The sequence below is a fragment of the Octopus bimaculoides genome, chromosome 4, assembly GCF_046866305.1.
Source record: "Octopus bimaculoides isolate indiv1 chromosome 4, ASM4686630v1, whole genome shotgun sequence".
NCBI lineage: Eukaryota > Metazoa > Mollusca > Cephalopoda > Octopoda > Octopodidae > Octopus > Octopus bimaculoides.
The window spans coordinates 26,478,715-26,496,214 of NC_142931.1; the positions used below are offsets into that span (position 1 = coordinate 26,478,715).

The 17,500-nt window shown below is 36.8% G+C and overlaps 1 protein-coding gene across 1 annotated transcript in view; it reads right to left on the reverse strand.

Annotated features, from left to right (window-relative positions):
* Nucleotides 1-17,500, reverse strand: part of LOC106868014 (uncharacterized) — a 238,133-nt gene that overhangs the window by 2,003 nt on the left and 218,630 nt on the right. The window lies entirely within an intron of this gene.

Consider the following 17,500-nt stretch of genomic DNA (forward strand, 5'->3'; position numbering starts at 1 on the left):
TCCTCTCTTTTTCTCTCTCTCCTTCATTCCAATTCTCTCTCTTTCAACTTCTCTCTCATTGTACACAGACACATATACCTACACACAAACACATACATATATATGTGAGTTGTGTGCATGTGTGTGTGTATCTGTTTGTCTGTCTGTCTTTCTCTCTCTCTCTCTCTACACACACACTTATGTATATGTATAATCAAATGAAGCATGGATGATATATATTTAATATAGTTTTGTATTCTGTACGCTTACATACACATTCTCACACGCACACATACATACATAATACATACATAATACATACATACATATATATTTTCTCTTTTGTTTTAAAATATTGAAATCTTCCTCTGAGGAAGGAGTTTCTTTTTAACAAAGATAAGAAATTCCGGCGTTAGAATGTGGATAACAAAAGCAAATTTTAAACTTGAGAAAAGTCTTGTATATTTTTACTGTTCCATTTACAGATTGTATTTGTGATGTGCGATTAGCTGATTGTGACTGATCCAGATTGTCACTTAGGCATTTATTCACAAAACCAAGTACACTAATAATTATTCACAAAACCAAGTGCACTAATAATTATTCACATAAATGTGAATTTATAACCTGGATATAGAATCTGAGTGTTTCGAAGCAGCTTCCTGTAGTTGTCCTCTTTCAGTTTAATTTTATGTATTTGCTTTTCCTGCGGTTGTTTAGCAGGTGTTGTCTGAGAGAGACTATACGTCATTCGAAGGCTGTCTACCCTGATCTCAAGACTCTATCTTCTTCATTTCTTCTTAGGTAGAACCTGTCGATATACTGTTTCGTCGGAGGTTTCCAGTTAATGCCGGGATCTTATTGACTGTAATGTCTATGGAATGGATTTCTACAGACCAGTCAGGTATCCCAAATATTGGAATGAGCACTGGTACTGCAAATATATAATGAGATACAGTCTTGTAGGAAGAGAGTTCCGCCCGCCAAATTTTCTAAGTCTTCTATAATACTCTTTGGTTATTCTATATTTATTCACGTTACCTTCGCATGAGATAGTGAGATCGTTGATGCGCAGGTTTGGGGTCGGTTGATTTCCCGCGTTCAACAATCAAATATCAACATTTCTGTTGGCCAAATTCCATTGCTACGTCAGCTGAAAATGTTGTTATTGATTCAAGCTGAGTTTTGACATTGCTAACATTTTGAGAAAAAATCTTCAGGTCATCCACAAAAAAAAAAAAAAAAAAAATTATGGTTTACAAAAAAATTATGGGTTACGTAAATATGGGTTACATTAATATGTTGCAGACCCAAGCATGTAGCCATTTGATTTTTGTAGTAAGAATGGTAATGAATTTAATGCCAAAACGAACAGAATTACAAAAAAAAACAAACTCTCTTTGGAATATTCCCTTTGAAATATTTATAACATTGGAGCATTCATTCCGCTCTCCAGGTCGGTTGTGTACACTTTACTGTCAATGTTGGTACAGTATTCTCTCCTAACTGTATTTAGCCACAATATATTACGGTTGAAATGCGTCTTTTCATTTCAGATTTTAGACCAGAATGATTCAAGATCTTGAGAAGGGTCTTTATTAACAATAATGTTTTCCTTCCTCATCTCTGTGGATTGGAAACGAAGTTGTAATTTATACTGGATCGTTCAAAAGCTCGTCTACAGTAGCCGAGTTTTTCGCTCAGCGTCCCGAGTTCATGCTTTAGAGTTATTAGCTTTCCTCCAAGAACTTAGTGTGAAGAGTCACCATAAGGTTTTATTAATTTATGCATAAGATGTAAACTTATCATTTGTTTTTTGTTATTGCCCACAGGGAGCTAAGCATAGAGAAGACAAACAAAGGGATTAAGTCGATTACATCGACCCAAGTGCGTAACTGGTACTTATTTAATCGACCCCGGAAGGATGAAAGGCAAAGTCGACCTCAGCGAAATTTGAACTCAGAACGTAACGGCAGACGAAATACCTATTTCTTTATTGCCCACAAGGGGCTAAACATAGAGGGGACAAACAAGGACAGACAAAGGTATTAAGTCGATTACATTGACCCCAGTGCGTAACTGGTACTTATTTCATCGACCCCGAAAGGATGAAAGGCAAAGTCGACCTCGGCGGAATTTGAACTCAGAACGTAACGGCAGACGAAATACCGCTAAGCATTTCACCCGGTGTGCTAACGGTTCTGCCAGCTCGCCGCCTTATTATTGGTAAAATGTAAACTTATTATTCCCCTTACATTTTATTATCGTGGCTAACCATCCAATATGGTGAGGAGGATCGTTGATGCTTTCTTCAAGTTTTGTTTTCCATCTAGGTTGCTTCCGTTTAGTAATTTCATTACCATGTATATTACAGATTTCTCCTAGGTGTTCTTTAAGAGTGATAGCAGCTGTGTACATGAGGGTATTAATATTTCAATAATTAATATCACATGATTCTGTGCGTTCTCCAGCGACATCGTCGATAACTTTCAGCAGTAGAGCAGTTGGATTTTTCCTTAATCTTGTTGAGAATGGCTTGTCATTCAACCACAGATTTGAAAAAGTAGAAACAATTTGCACGAACTGTAGCTTCAAGATATTTCTGAAGGTGAATTTATTTCACAGTCGTCTCTGTTAACTTAAACTACATTTGGAGATACACGAGAATTTAATGATGGCGGCAGTGGTTTGTTTACATTATTTTCGATATCTCTTCTGGTAGATTTTGGCCAGTTCTGTTTTGAGAAGATCGATTAGCATCGCAAAACCAAGCAATTTGTCTTTTATAGAAAAATTCTTGTTGTCGAAGCTATTCCACCGTAGAAGTGTTTAAGTTGGGGTGAGCTGCATCCCAGTATTTTTTTAACCGCTTCAGATATCCGTTTGAAGGGTCATCAAGGGATTTTTCACAGCACCGAAGAAGTCGATCTTGGTTCAGATACAAACTTCAAGTAGAATGAGAAGTACTTACGTCTTCTTAAATAGTTTACTGGTGCTATAGTGCCGTTTTCGTTGGTGTTCGTATTAGTTCCAGCCATAATCGTGAGAGTGGAATTCCATGTGGTATAAGGTATATTTAAAAAAGTTTTTGTATGGATGGATGGGTAAATGCTGATTTTGCATCACAATAAACAAAATAATAAGTGCTCAATAGACATGTATAAATTTGCCCTAGAGGCGAATCAAACGAAATCATGAATCAAAATATATTTATTGTTTATCTTAAGCATAAATAAATACCCACTATCGCTAAATCCTCAAGTTTTTTTTAAATTCTCTCTCTGTTTATTTCCTCGTGTTCCTTTCTGTTAAAGAGCGTAGGCTTGAAATGTAAAAGACTTTCTCACTTCCCCGAGTGTCAAACTAATACACCTGCTTGTTGTTTACACTCTTGTCTTCGTCTTTTGTTTTTCTGTAAATTTCAAATCTCTCTCTCTCTCTCTCTCTCTCTCTCTCTATCTATCTATCTATCTATCTATATATATATATATATATGACTATCTTTCTATCTATCTATCTATCTGTCTATCTATCTATCTATCTATCTATCTTTCTATCTATTTATCTATCTGTCTTCCTCCATCTTTCTATCTATACCTCTGTCCTGGCCTCTACTTCACTGCTATACCCTTCTGTCCCTTCCTCCTTGTTCCACTTCCTCCCTCCACCATCCTCTCTGCTCTCGTGTGACCTGTCGTCAACTTTCTTTTCACTCCAGCCGCTGTGAAGGCAAGACGAACTACTAGCGTTCTACCTCAGATTTGCGTTTGGCCGTACGGCTTTTGAATGTTGTTTTCACTGTCCATTTTTTCCTGTCTTGGTTTGTGTTTGCCACCTTGGAATCCTCTGTGTAGTGGGTTGATCCACTACTCAGGAAGAGACTATTCTAGAGTACGTTCTGTCTTATCTTCGAAACGTCTAGATAGAATAGAGACAGCTGATGAAGGGATATTCCAAGTGGCTTTCCGTTTTCCTATATGTTCGTTCCGTTGTCTGTAGTTTATTGTTCTAACGTCCTGTACCCTGATATGCATGTATATACACATGTAGATGTAAGTATGTACATATATGTGTGTATACATGTATATATATTCTTTGTATTATATATATATATATATATATATATACATATATACATATATACATATATATATATGTATGTATGTATGTATGTATGTATGTATGTATGTACACATCTTTCTGTGATCAATATCATGATCAAAATCGACAACAATGAAAAAAAAAAAAAAAGCCATCGTGCAGATCAATTTTTTCGTAAATTATAGTGTAGCTTACAATGCGTTGCTTTCCCATGCTTTCTATTTGAATTGAATTATTATTTTTTTAAGCATCACCATTATAGGTATTTATACTCCGGTGAGGTATTTATACTCCGCACACACACACACACACACACACACACACACACACACACACACACACACACACACACACACACACACACACACAGACACACACACACACACACACACACACACACACACACACACACACACACACACACACACACACACACACACACACACACACACACACGAGTCCCATATCTATGTATCTATTTATGTATGTTTGAAGATAATCAAACCAAATTTTCATTATTTCGAGCCATTCACCCAATGAGTATTTCTGCCAAATTTGATGAAAATCTGTTCATCCGTTTTCCAGTAATTTTGCAAACACACAGACAAACAAAGACGAGTGGATATAATACCCTGCTTTCCCTTGCGCGCACAGGGTAAAATTATTGGTTTCAGATTTTGGTATAACCGACTTACGCCAGTGCTCAACAGGTACTCACTTTATCGACCCGCAGGGATGAAAATCCAACTTAAACTCGGCGGGATAGGAATACCTCAAAGTATTTTTCCAACGTGATGCCTTAACTTTCCAACCAACTTAGTAATCATAATATTTGTGTGTGTTCGTGTGTTCATGTGTGTGTGTGTGTGTGTGTGCGTGCGTGTGTGCGTGCGTGTATGTGTTTTAATCTATGTGTTTAATTTATTCACATTTTATGCTATCTGTGTAAATATCACATTAGGTATTGCTTCCCGACCGAGACTCTGGAACATTTGCCAGAAGACCTATCACATTCAACATCGCATGCTTTCTTCACAATATTATTGTTGTTAGCTTCAGCTTTCAGATTTGAATTCTCATCACGTCTTAGTTGGTGTTGACAGCAGTACATGTGCAAGCCATTGCAACATGTGGATGTATTTGGAAAAGTGAAAACGTCTATTTAATTAAGTATCGTTCTATAACTCTTTCGTTCTTTAGTCATTCGTCAAACAAAAATAAATAACTAAAGAAATAAAACAGTAACTCCACCGCCTCCTCCACCTGCTACTACTACTACTACTACTACTACTACTACTACTACAACTTTTTCTTTCTGTCTCTCTTTCGTTCTTTCTTTTTAACTAACAAAAGCATGATGTTCCGTAAATAGCAGTTCACAGTATAGAGGTCTTTGATACAATAATCTCGCGGGACATTTTTTTCTTTTCTGTATATACTAAGGGTTGTTGTTGTGTTGTCCTTAAGTAATCTCTGATCAAGCAATTCTATAGCATGTCGACCGAATGTCGAGACGTGTTCCATAGATCCGTCTCTTATCAACTATACCGCGTCTTCACTGAATTAAGGACCATTAAAAGCCTATTTTCATTCACCCACCTTGTAAACAAATTACACTCAAATCTTCCTCATATATAATCCTATCCTTTTAAGACAATGTGGATAAACAAGTATAAGAGAGGTATCGTAGAAAGTTGAGTTTATAAGGTACCGTTGTTGTTATTGCTACATTTATTTCAACTACAACTCATCCTCTTCGATTATCTGTTACTGTTTCAAACCATCACAAGTTTCTACTGAATCTGTATTTACTTGACTCCTGGCTCATTGGCAAGCGTCTTATTAATATGCTCCACTGATCTCAAAACCACAGACTTAAGGAAGACAACGATAAACTAAACTATGACAGTCTCTCTTAAAAAATGCATATTATTTCCTTTGGTCAAGACAGGTGTATGTATATGTGTATGAGTATAACCATGAGCTTCTGTGTGTGCGTGTGTGTATGTTTGTATGTGTGTGTGTGAGCAATTTAGAACGTTAACGCGTATTCATTCATATTTAATTCACCGTTCTTTAATTCACTGTTGATTGTATAAAGGTATCTAGATGAAAGTAAGTAAATGTAGATTACTAGTTATTATTTATGTACAAATGTATGTGTGTATCAGAGTGCCTGAGTCTGTGCGAGTGTGTATATGTATATATATATATATATATATATATATATATATATATATATATATATATATATAACTTAACACATAGACACACACATGTGAGTACGTGCACAGATTTATAACTACTTATTTATTTTAAGGAAGAATAGAATTTTTTAAGCGAACCCGTGGGATGTCTCCAACGTTTCTGCGTAATTGATGACTTTTTGGGGGTGTTCTTGTTGATATAACAGCATGGGAGAGAAAAATCGTGGTATAATAATAATAATAATAATAATAATAATAATTATTATTATTATTATTATTATTATTATTATTATTATTATTATTATTATTATTATTATTATTATTCTTGTTGTCATTGTTGTTGTTGTTGTTACTGCTGTTGTTGCCGTTGTTATTGTTGTTCGAACGAGTTTCGTCTAGCTCTCCCATATCGTTGATTTTTACCAGGTGAAACTGCGTGAAAAGCATTTTTCAATGTGGAACTTCGAAATGGGGAGGAAGAAATTTAATTGTTGACATTAATTCTTTCCTGTTTGAGGTTAGAATAAAAAAAAAAGAAATAATGCTCCCAAAACTTTAATTTTCGAAGGAAATTTGTTTCTTTATTTAATTGTCGTAGAAAAAACAAGTTGGTTACTCCGTTCAAAACGCACCCAAAATAATTCCTACGAAAAGAAATGTTTTTACAGACAGTCGAAAGAAAACAAAAAATAAATTTTATTCCTCTGCTGAGTACATCTCTTTCACAAGAACCAATAATGATTTTCTGATATAATAAAAAAAAATAAAACAGCCTGAAACATACTCGAATATTGATAACTACAACAGTAGTAATAATACACGCATACATTTTGCCAAGCAAAGGAATGGACGGAGAGTTCAAATTAAAAACAGGAAAAGCTGTTTCCAGCTGGAGCTATATCAAACAGACTACCTCAGAATTCCTTACATATGAATTATGAGGCCGAAAAAAGAGTCTACGTGGCAATGCTGCGTGATAAGGAAAGGTGCGTCTATACTTCAATCCCTTATTAGACAGCAGTATAAAAACATGATTAACGTAATTTAGTTTTGATTCTCGAAAGACACACGAAGTCCTGATTGAAGTGTAAAATAATATGACCTCTGTTGTTCCAGGAACATAAAGGGGAATATGCGTAATATTAAAAACGGAGAATGAGGCGAAAAAGAGCCTGAGCTGGTACGAGGCAGGCCTGCCTAGAAGCACATATCTTAATAGATGTAGCAGCGCAAGACAAGATTACAAATAATCGGTAGTATGAGTAGACGGTATTTTATTTCTTTATTGCCTACAAGGGGCTACACACAGAGGAGACAAATAAGGACAGACAAACGGATTAAGTCGATTATATCGAACCCAGTGCGTAAGTGGTACTTATTTAATCGACCCCAAAAGGATGAAAGGCAAAGTCGACCTCGGCGGAATTTGAACCCAGAACGTAGCGGCAGACGAAATACCTATTTCGTTATTGCCCACAAGGGGCTAAACATAGAGGGAACAAACAAGAACAGACGAACGGATTAAGTCGATTACATCGACCCCAGTGTGTAACTGGTACTTAATTTATCGACCCCGAAAGGATGAAAGGCAAAGTCGACCTCGGCGGAATTTGAACTCAGAACGTAACGGCAGACGAAATACTGCTAAGCATTTCGCCCGGCCTGCTAACGTTTCTGCCAGCTCAATACTTACCGCCAGCAGACGGTAAGTATCGATGTGGTCGAAACGACAGGTAGTCTGTTGGGTATTTGTAGAGATACAAATCATAATGACAAGGCTCCCACCCAAGAGCAAAAGGTAAATCCAGCGCTGAGCCCCATCATATCTACGCAAAATAGCATGAGACCGTGGTATAAAACAGAAAGCGGAGATGTTGCCACCAGTAAGGGCACGTAAGGGCCTCTGCTTTGAGTAAGTAGAAAAAAACCAGATAGCAGCACAAAGCCCACGACCACCATATAAGTATGTGTGTGTGTGTGTGTGTGTGTATACGCACACGCACACGCACGCGCGCGCACACACACACACACACACACACACACACACATACTTATACGCATGTGTGTGTGTGTTTATGCGTAATTACATTCCATTATAATGACTTTTTTGGGTGGGGGTAGACTAAAATAAAGAATAAGGAACAAGCTGGATTATAAGAGATTAAGGCGATTAAATCATATAGAACTAACAGCAGTCAAAGTTTTTCATCTCCGAACTATATTCCACGTCTCTTGAGAATAAAGTAATAACTTTGGTGGTCCGAAGTAGTGTGAGTAGTGAACTTGTGACCTTACACTTCAGGCATTGAGTACCCCTTGTTAAAACATCACGATCATATATTACTAGGACCAAAGAGTAGATATAAATAAAATGCTGGAGATAGGAAGTTAGATCAGAAATGAATATGGATTGTATTATTACCATTAAGGAAGTCATGCTTTTCGGTAGGTTTAGAGAAGTATTAGTTTATAATAAGTAATAACAGTAGAATAAATGCATTTTAATATTTAGTTTCATCAATTTTATCTGAGCAGAAATCCTACCAGTTTCAATTTTGCCTTTCATCAGTGTGGTGTTTATGGAATATGCTGCAGGAATATCTCAGGTTGGTTCAATTGACTATACTACTTCATCATCATCACCATCATCATCATCCCTTAACTGTTGCAGCTAGTCGTTGGGGTGTCACTCTTGACGCTTTCATAGTTAGTCGCCGCCACTGGTCCCTGCTCTCCATCATGCGCATCAGGTTCGCTGTGTTGTAACCTGTCCAGTCCTTGATGTGAAACCAGCATTTTTCTGTTTGCCTCTCTTTCATCTCCCCCACCAAACTGTGTTCTGAAGAATGGTTTTGGACAGTGAATTGTGGAGGGCTACATGACCGTACCAGGCAAGCTTTCGTCTTTTTACCTGCCCTTCTAAATTGTGAAAGAAAAATCAGCATCATTGCTAACTGTCATAAATTTGTGCTGGTATTAAGTTAGTGGCGATAGCTCAGATGATAGACAAATATAGTAAGTTTATATATTACATGTATTTTAACTGGAACATTTACAGGGCCCAGCTTCGTTGAATTTAGAGAACTGTAGCACTGGTTTTCCTTTTTACTGGGTTGTTTTCATGATATGCATACATAATTTCGATTAATATTCCAGTCCATATCCTTTGATGTTTAATCATACTGCTATTAATATCCTTTCATCTTAACCATAATATAACCTATATCCTTGATTTTTATCCATATTCTCGTATATATAACCCATTGTAACTTATATATTTAGTATTTCAGGCAAGAGTCATTGCATATTTCCAGTACTTATGATTGGGCGCAATTGAAACTGCAAAGTCTCACTAATGACTCTTAATTGAGCTTTTGTTGTTGGCACTCCGTCGCTTACGACGTCGAGGGTTCCAGTTGATCCGATCAACGGAACAGCCTGCTCGTGAAATTAACGTGCAAGTGGCTGAGCACTCCACAGACACGTGTACACTCAACGTAGTTCTCCGGGATATTCAGCGTGACACAGTGTGACAAGGCTGGCCCTTTGAAATACAGGCACAACAGAAACAGGAAGTAAGAGTGAGAGAAAGTTGTGGTGAAAGAGTACAGCAGGGTTCGCCACCATCCACTGCCGGAGCCTCGTGGAGCTTTTAGGTGTTTTCGCTCAATAAACACTCACAACGCCCGGTCTGGGAATCGAAACTGCGATCCTATGACCGCGAGTCCGCTGCCCTAACCACTGGGCCATTGCGCCTCCACTAATTGAGCCTATATCTGAAGTAAACCAGCTAGAAATCCCCTCCCGGTTATATCAATAGTCATATTGCAACCCAGTGTTCAAGCTGTCGAATTAAGCTTTACTTTGCTGATTGCAACGATGAGCTGAACCTTACTGTATAAAGAAATCTCCAACAAAAGAACAAAAAAACAAAAAAGAAAACAAAAACGAAATAAAAACAGTAAACTGGTGAGCAAACAAGGGTGCTTTTATAAAGTGATTTGAACGCCTTTTTCTCCTTAATCAAGACTGTTTTCGATTTAAACAACCACGAAGCTCGGTCATTGAGAGATAGAGCCTATTCCAAGCTCACACTGAAATAAACGGTGACATGATAATGCATATACTCACTGCAAGTCTTGATCACAGCTGAATGAATAAAAACAATGTCCTCAACGTCTTTTAGTAAGTATTTCATTTGGTTATTGTCTTTATTTTTCTACACATTTTCCACTGAAGACGGTTATCTACTCATTTTCAACTACCATTAGAGTACCATCATTTCCACTCGTTTCCAACTAAAGGAGAATCGGGCTGCGCGAAAGCTCATTCACGTGTCATAAGAGTGCCTCCACGTACCAGATCAGTCTGCTTGAAAGAATAGCCATATCTCCTTCAAACCGCACCTTACTTTCTCACAAAAGGATATATTAAATTATGTAGTCCAGGGTACACTTCCCGTAAAAAGAACCCAGACAACGGGATGGTCATGGTTGCAATTTTACGATGTAATTTCCGGTTTATTTAAACTGGCGACACATACTTCACTTAGTCTTTAAAGGACATATGGTTTTAAAACTTTGGCTTTCGGCTATAATTATGAAACCTTTTGTTTCTTCTTTCAAGTTTCATTCATTATCAGCTGTAACTTCTGTTTGGTTTCTTTATTCTTTTAAGGAACTGAACTTTGTAGGGGCTTGCGGAGTTAATTATCTCTTGTATTTAATATTTATTTATCATATACGTACTTCTTCGTTTTAATGTGCTTTTTTTTTAGCGCTTCACATTTCCTGATGTGCCTGTGGTTGGTGCGTCTGTTTGCTATCATACATATGTGTGTGTGTGCGGGCGGGCGCGCGCGCGTCCGCGTGTACTGGGATTTTTGGCTTTTGCATAAAATCATTTGTAAAAATTTACCTTCTTCCTTTGAAAGCTATTGTCTAGACCGGAGGTTTGGGATTGTCTCCAGTTGTCTAATTCTTTAGCTTCCATCTTGTATGAATTTGTAAACGAAGGTTTTTTTTTCAAGTTTTCTCTTTTTAAAATTTGTTTTTTTACATGCAACCATTTTGTGAATCAGAGATTCACAGTTAACAACAATATTACAAAACAGTTAATATTTTGAAGGGAGTTCATTTTTAACATCTGGTTCAGACTTACCATTTAAAAAAAAATTTCATTTTATTACCAATTCTCACTCATTTTTAACCGGTTTCCGATTCGCCAATTATTATATATTATCAAACTGCAATAACTCAGTAGAAAATTCCCCAGACTCATTAATGAACAACAAATTAAAGTAAATTCGACTGGTTTTACAGTCAACAGAAATTACGGGAGGGTTAACTGCTATTTCTAGGAAGGCTGAGTGATCACATAGATGTTCCTCCGTTAGCTTGTACGGCTACCGTCTATCAGTATATTTTCTACCGTCTATGGGTGTATGTTTTCTTATTCTCATTAACTTGACTTAATTTTGCGATCAAACTTAACTTGGTAGCAACATTTTGTAAAGTTTATCATGTTTTAAATCTTAAAAGGTCTTGTAAATATGTATTGTATCAGATATTACGATCATTTCTAGCGTACGAATTATGTTAGGCTATGAGAAAAGACACTTGCTGAAGGCGATCCTAATTGATATCAAATCCAGGATTTCATGATTATGAAGAGAGGTTCTTAACTACTCGGCTGTAAACATACATACATCTATACATACATACATACATACATACATACATACATACATACATACAAGGGAGTAGTGAAAAGTTCCTGGCTTTGGGTAAAAGAAAATACGAGTGGATGAGTTGTGATCTTATTCAACATATTCTCTAAGATTCACACATGAATCGCAGCGGTCCTTCAGTTTTTCTAAGCCCTGTAGAAGAACTCGGAAGGTTGGACCTCCAACTAGGCCTTTCGTGATACCCGTAAAGCCAGGAACTTTTCAGTTCCTATGCGCATATGTATGTATGTATGTATGTATGTATGTATGTATGTATGTATGTATGTATGTATGTGTGTGTGTATACACACACACACATTTATATATATCCATGTATGTACGTATGTATATATATGTACATACATATATGCATACTATATATGTATGTACACATACACACATATAGATATCACTTACACACGCATCCAGCGTCATTCCCAATAACTGCCAAGTATAAATATCTATAACATTAATTCAGAATGTAACCTAATCACCCCCCCCCCCAACAACAAATATTAACTACATTAATAAGAACGGCGAACAATAATTTGGTTGGTTGGATGCTGGGCGTAAAACAACAGATTGAGACTGAGAAAACAAGATCTCCATCTCAACTTATTGGTTAAAGACCAAGATGTTTCGAACCAAGATATTTGTCAAAATAGACATCCAACGGTGTTTATGATGATTTTAAACTTTAATCTTGCTCAAACTAAATCCTCGAAACATTATATCACGCTACACAACGCCACAGATTGCTACGCCATAGGTCACCGCCGCAGCAGACTTGCCAGTTTTGTTGAGTTTGTTGGTGTGATATTCAAGATGGATTTGGATCAAATTAAACGTGGGAGTGGTTAGTTACTGGGGTATGGCTGCTTTCCCATTTCACTCTCTTTCTCTCTCTCGTTTTTCTTATACTTTGAAGGTGTGCGTGTGTATATATATATATATATATATATATATATGTGTGTGTGTGTGTGTGTGTGTGTGTGTGTGTGTGTGTATGTGCACATATACTCATGATTCCAAATCTGCATGCATGCATATAAGCCAGCCCAGCAGCCTGTGTGCGGGCGGGCGTGTATGTATGTATGTATGTATGTATGTATGTATGTATGTATGTGTGTGTGTGTGTGTGTGTGTTTGTATGTATGTATGTATGTATGTATGTATGTATGTATCTATCTCTCTCTCTCTCTCTCTCTCTCTCTCTCTCTCTCTCTCTATATATATATATATATATATATATATATATATATATATATATATATATATATATATATATATATATATATATACATATATGTACATATATATATATATATACATAGATGCATACATTTTCTCTCTCTCTCTCTCTCACACAGACACACATACCCAGACATATATATATATATATACAGACAATATCTATCTATCTATCTATCTATCTATCTATCTATCTATCTATCTATCTGGTTTGGTCTTCTCCACCCTTCTCACTCAACGTCAAGGTCTCTGTGGGAAGAACATTCTTCAGGTTAATAGACAATGACTTCACGCAGACCACAGATACAGACATTTATTCAACAAGGATAACTTAAGAGTCTCCTTTAGTTGCGCACTCAACATGAAGAGCAACGTGCCTCATCCCATAAAACATGGGATGAGGCAAGTTGCTCTTGCAAGGTGTACGATGACTGCCCAGTGGGAGGCGAATGCAAGGCCGAAGGAGTCATCTATGAAGCTGTGATGATATCCAGGCCCGGCGACCACAGTAATAGCAGCAACAGATCATCCAACAACATCGACAGCACCGGAGTCAGCGACAGCGGTAGAAACACCGGCGCTGACGCCAACGACCCCAGTACCAGCGCTGCGGCCGGAGAAGATGACCATGCCGACACCAGCAGCACCAATGACGCTGCAGGCCCCACACCCAACATTACCATCGACGGCGCCCAAACCACTGACGGCTCTCACATCACCGGCAGCACTCACATCACCCCCGGCGACAATAGCACCAACCCTGCGGCCAGGGACGACTACCACAACGATGACAACCACTGTGACAACAGCCACAGCGATATCGCCAGACTCGCGCAGCGTAATGATAACAGCACTGACAGTAGCCCCAATAATGGTAATCACTTAAAAATAATTTTAAAAAAACATAAAAATATTGTCTGTTTAAAGAAAGCTAAAATATACATACTTACTGTACAAACAACTTAGATTTTTGAAATCACATTCACTTAAAAATATTTCTAAGTGATTAAAATAATGTGTTTAACAAAAGCGAAAATAGAAATTGAAAAAAGATTGTATTTTTTCCTTGTCAACTCACTGTCTAATAAAAAGATAAGAGTTTCTTCCCTTGCAAGAGGATGATTATTTTCGGAAAATTTTCCCATTACGTATCATTTTGGGTATTTATACCCTGAAAATCTCTAATATCTCGAAAACTACCGATTTACGCGAAACTCGTTTCAATCCATTCGTATTCACATTTCAGGGTAAACTTAATTCATAGTATTTTCCCCATTATGCGCCAGTTTGGTTGAGTAATACTGCAAGCAAGCAAACAAGATTCAAACTGACTTTTAATGTATTATAGATATATATGTAAGTATATTATATGTATATATAGTATACATACATACGGATATATATATATATATATATATATATATATATATATATATATATATATATATATATATATATATATATATATATATATATATATATATATATATATATATATATATATATATATATATATATATATATATATATATATATATATATATATATATATATATATATATATATATATATATATATATATATATATATATATATATATATATATATATATATATATATATATATATATATATATATATATATATATATATATATATATATATATATATATATATATATATATATATATATATATATATATATATATATATATATAGGCGTAGGAGTGGCTGTGTGGTAAGTAGCTTGCTTACCAACCACATGGTCCCGGGTTCAGTCCCACTGCGTGGCACACTGGGCAAGTGTCTTCTACTATAGCCTTGGGCTGACCAAAGCCTTGTGAGTGGATTTGATAGACGAAAACTGGAAAAAGCCCGTCGTATATGTATATATATATATATATATACATATACATACATATCTCCTCTATCAATTTTAATATTTTATGCGTCTAAAGCCCAAAGGCTGTGGCCTTGCCGGGGCACCACCAGGGTTATTACCTTTTCCATGATCATTCTTTTGAGACTGGCTTTTGGTGAAGGTGGGAGTTTAGTATTGCCGCCCTCTTTTGAATTTCTTGCTGTGAGGTAAGTTCATCGGAACAGGACAGGTCGTTTCTTAGAAATGTTTACCCCTACTACACGTTGATCCCTGAAATTTTTTGGCAAGATATTAAATAGCCGTTGGCTCTTTAATCCCTAGGTGTTGCAGTACATGGCCGTCACTCTTCATAGGATTAAAGGGGCATTTGGAATAGTGGAGTGATGTCCAGTTCGTGGGCTGGTATAACTCTCGATGCAAAGCTTGGTACCAACCCTTCCAGGTTATTCCATACATACATACATACATACATACATACATACATACATACCATACATATATACATACATAAAATATTGTCTGTTATTCATACATACATACATACACATGCATACATTCATACTCACTATACATATTCACACACTCACATGATGTGCACACAGACAGACATATACACACTCATGCTAACATCTATATAAAAATAGTATAGATATGCGGGTGTGTGTATGCGTGTGAGCATTTGTGTATGTGTTTATGTGTGTGCATTTGTGTGTGTTTATTTGTGTGTTTGTGTTATGTGTATGTGTGTATGTGCTGAGAAAGAGAGGTAGAGAAAGGGAAGTAGGAAATAATGAAAGAAAAAATTCATTCAGAGATTGAAACCGATATTCGTAGATAGATAGATAGATAGATAAACAGAGAGAGAGAGAGAGAGAGAGAGAGAGAGAGAGAGAGAGAGAGAAAATGATGATATATATATATATATATATATATATATATATATATATATATATATATATATGAACAAACAGGGAGAGAGAGAGGGGAGAGAAAGAGAGAGAGAGAGAGAGAGAGAGAGAGAGAGAGAGAGATAGTTTGAGAGAGGGTGGGAAAGTGTGAGAACATTTCTGCATTGGATTCTCGACAGCTTTGTTTCATTAGTGGCTTACATAAGGCAGGCTGCATTGAAAATAATTAAGAACACTAAACAAACAGGAAACGGCATCAACAAGAATAACATAACGACCACGAGCCCGTGCGGGAGCCTCCACGTGGTAGATTTTCATATTAGAAATAACAGACAAATCTCTCTCACACCGTATAGTGTTATAAAAGGAAGGACACATAGGACCCATTGTATTACAGTAAATCGAGGGGATTGTCCGGCTGTAGCTTCTCTGGTCAAAGGGTTTCTCGATCTGAACTCATCTGGAGTTCCTCCTCCTCCTCCTCGTCGTCATCATCATCATCATCATCATCATCATCATCATCATCATCATCAACAACAACAACAACAACAACAACAACAACAACAACAACATGAAGAATCGTGAGCCAATTATTAGTAAGTCCCCAAGTAGTTCTGCAAGAAATAGCAGCTGAATCCTACTCAAATCTCACTCCCTCAACCTTAAAAAGCACACATTGGACCACCATAGATATAACAATAGATATCCAAAGCTGTAACGGCTTAGATCATAGTTCTTTTTCATGATGACTGATCTAGAGTTAAGTAACAAAAGCGATGGTATGAAAGGTCATGACTACGACCACGACGACAACGCTGCCAAAGTTGAAGAGAGAAAGGAGAAAGAAGATGATGAAGAGGTGAAGAAGGTGTTTGATAAGGAATGAGTGCAATTCAGTATTTAGTTAATTACATCCTTTGTTCTGAATTCAAATGCTGTCAAGTCCAAATTTATCTTTTTAGTATGCTGGTCAAAAAGTGCTTAGCGGTATTTCGTCCGTCTTTACATTCTGAGTTCAAATTCCGCCGAGGACCACTTTGGCTTTCATTCTTTCGGGGTCGAAAAAATAAGTACCAGTTGAGCACTGAGGTCAATGTAATCGAATTACTCCCTCCACTGAAATTGCTGGCCTTGTGCCAAAATTTGAAATCATTACTAAGGCGGTGAACTGGCCGAATCGTGAACCCGCCGGTCAAAATGCTTAGCGGCATTTCGTCCGTCTTTACGCCGAGAGCGACTTCACCTTTTATCCTTTCGGGGTCGATAAATTAAGTACCAGTTGAGTATCGGGGGTCAATGTAATCGACTTATCCCTACCCGAAATTTCTGGCCTTGTGCCAAAATTTAAAACCATTATTGTATTAATGAGATGGTGGGTTGTCTGAATCGGACAAAAGACTAAGCGGTATTCCTATGTTCTGAGATTAAATCCTACCGAGGTCAGC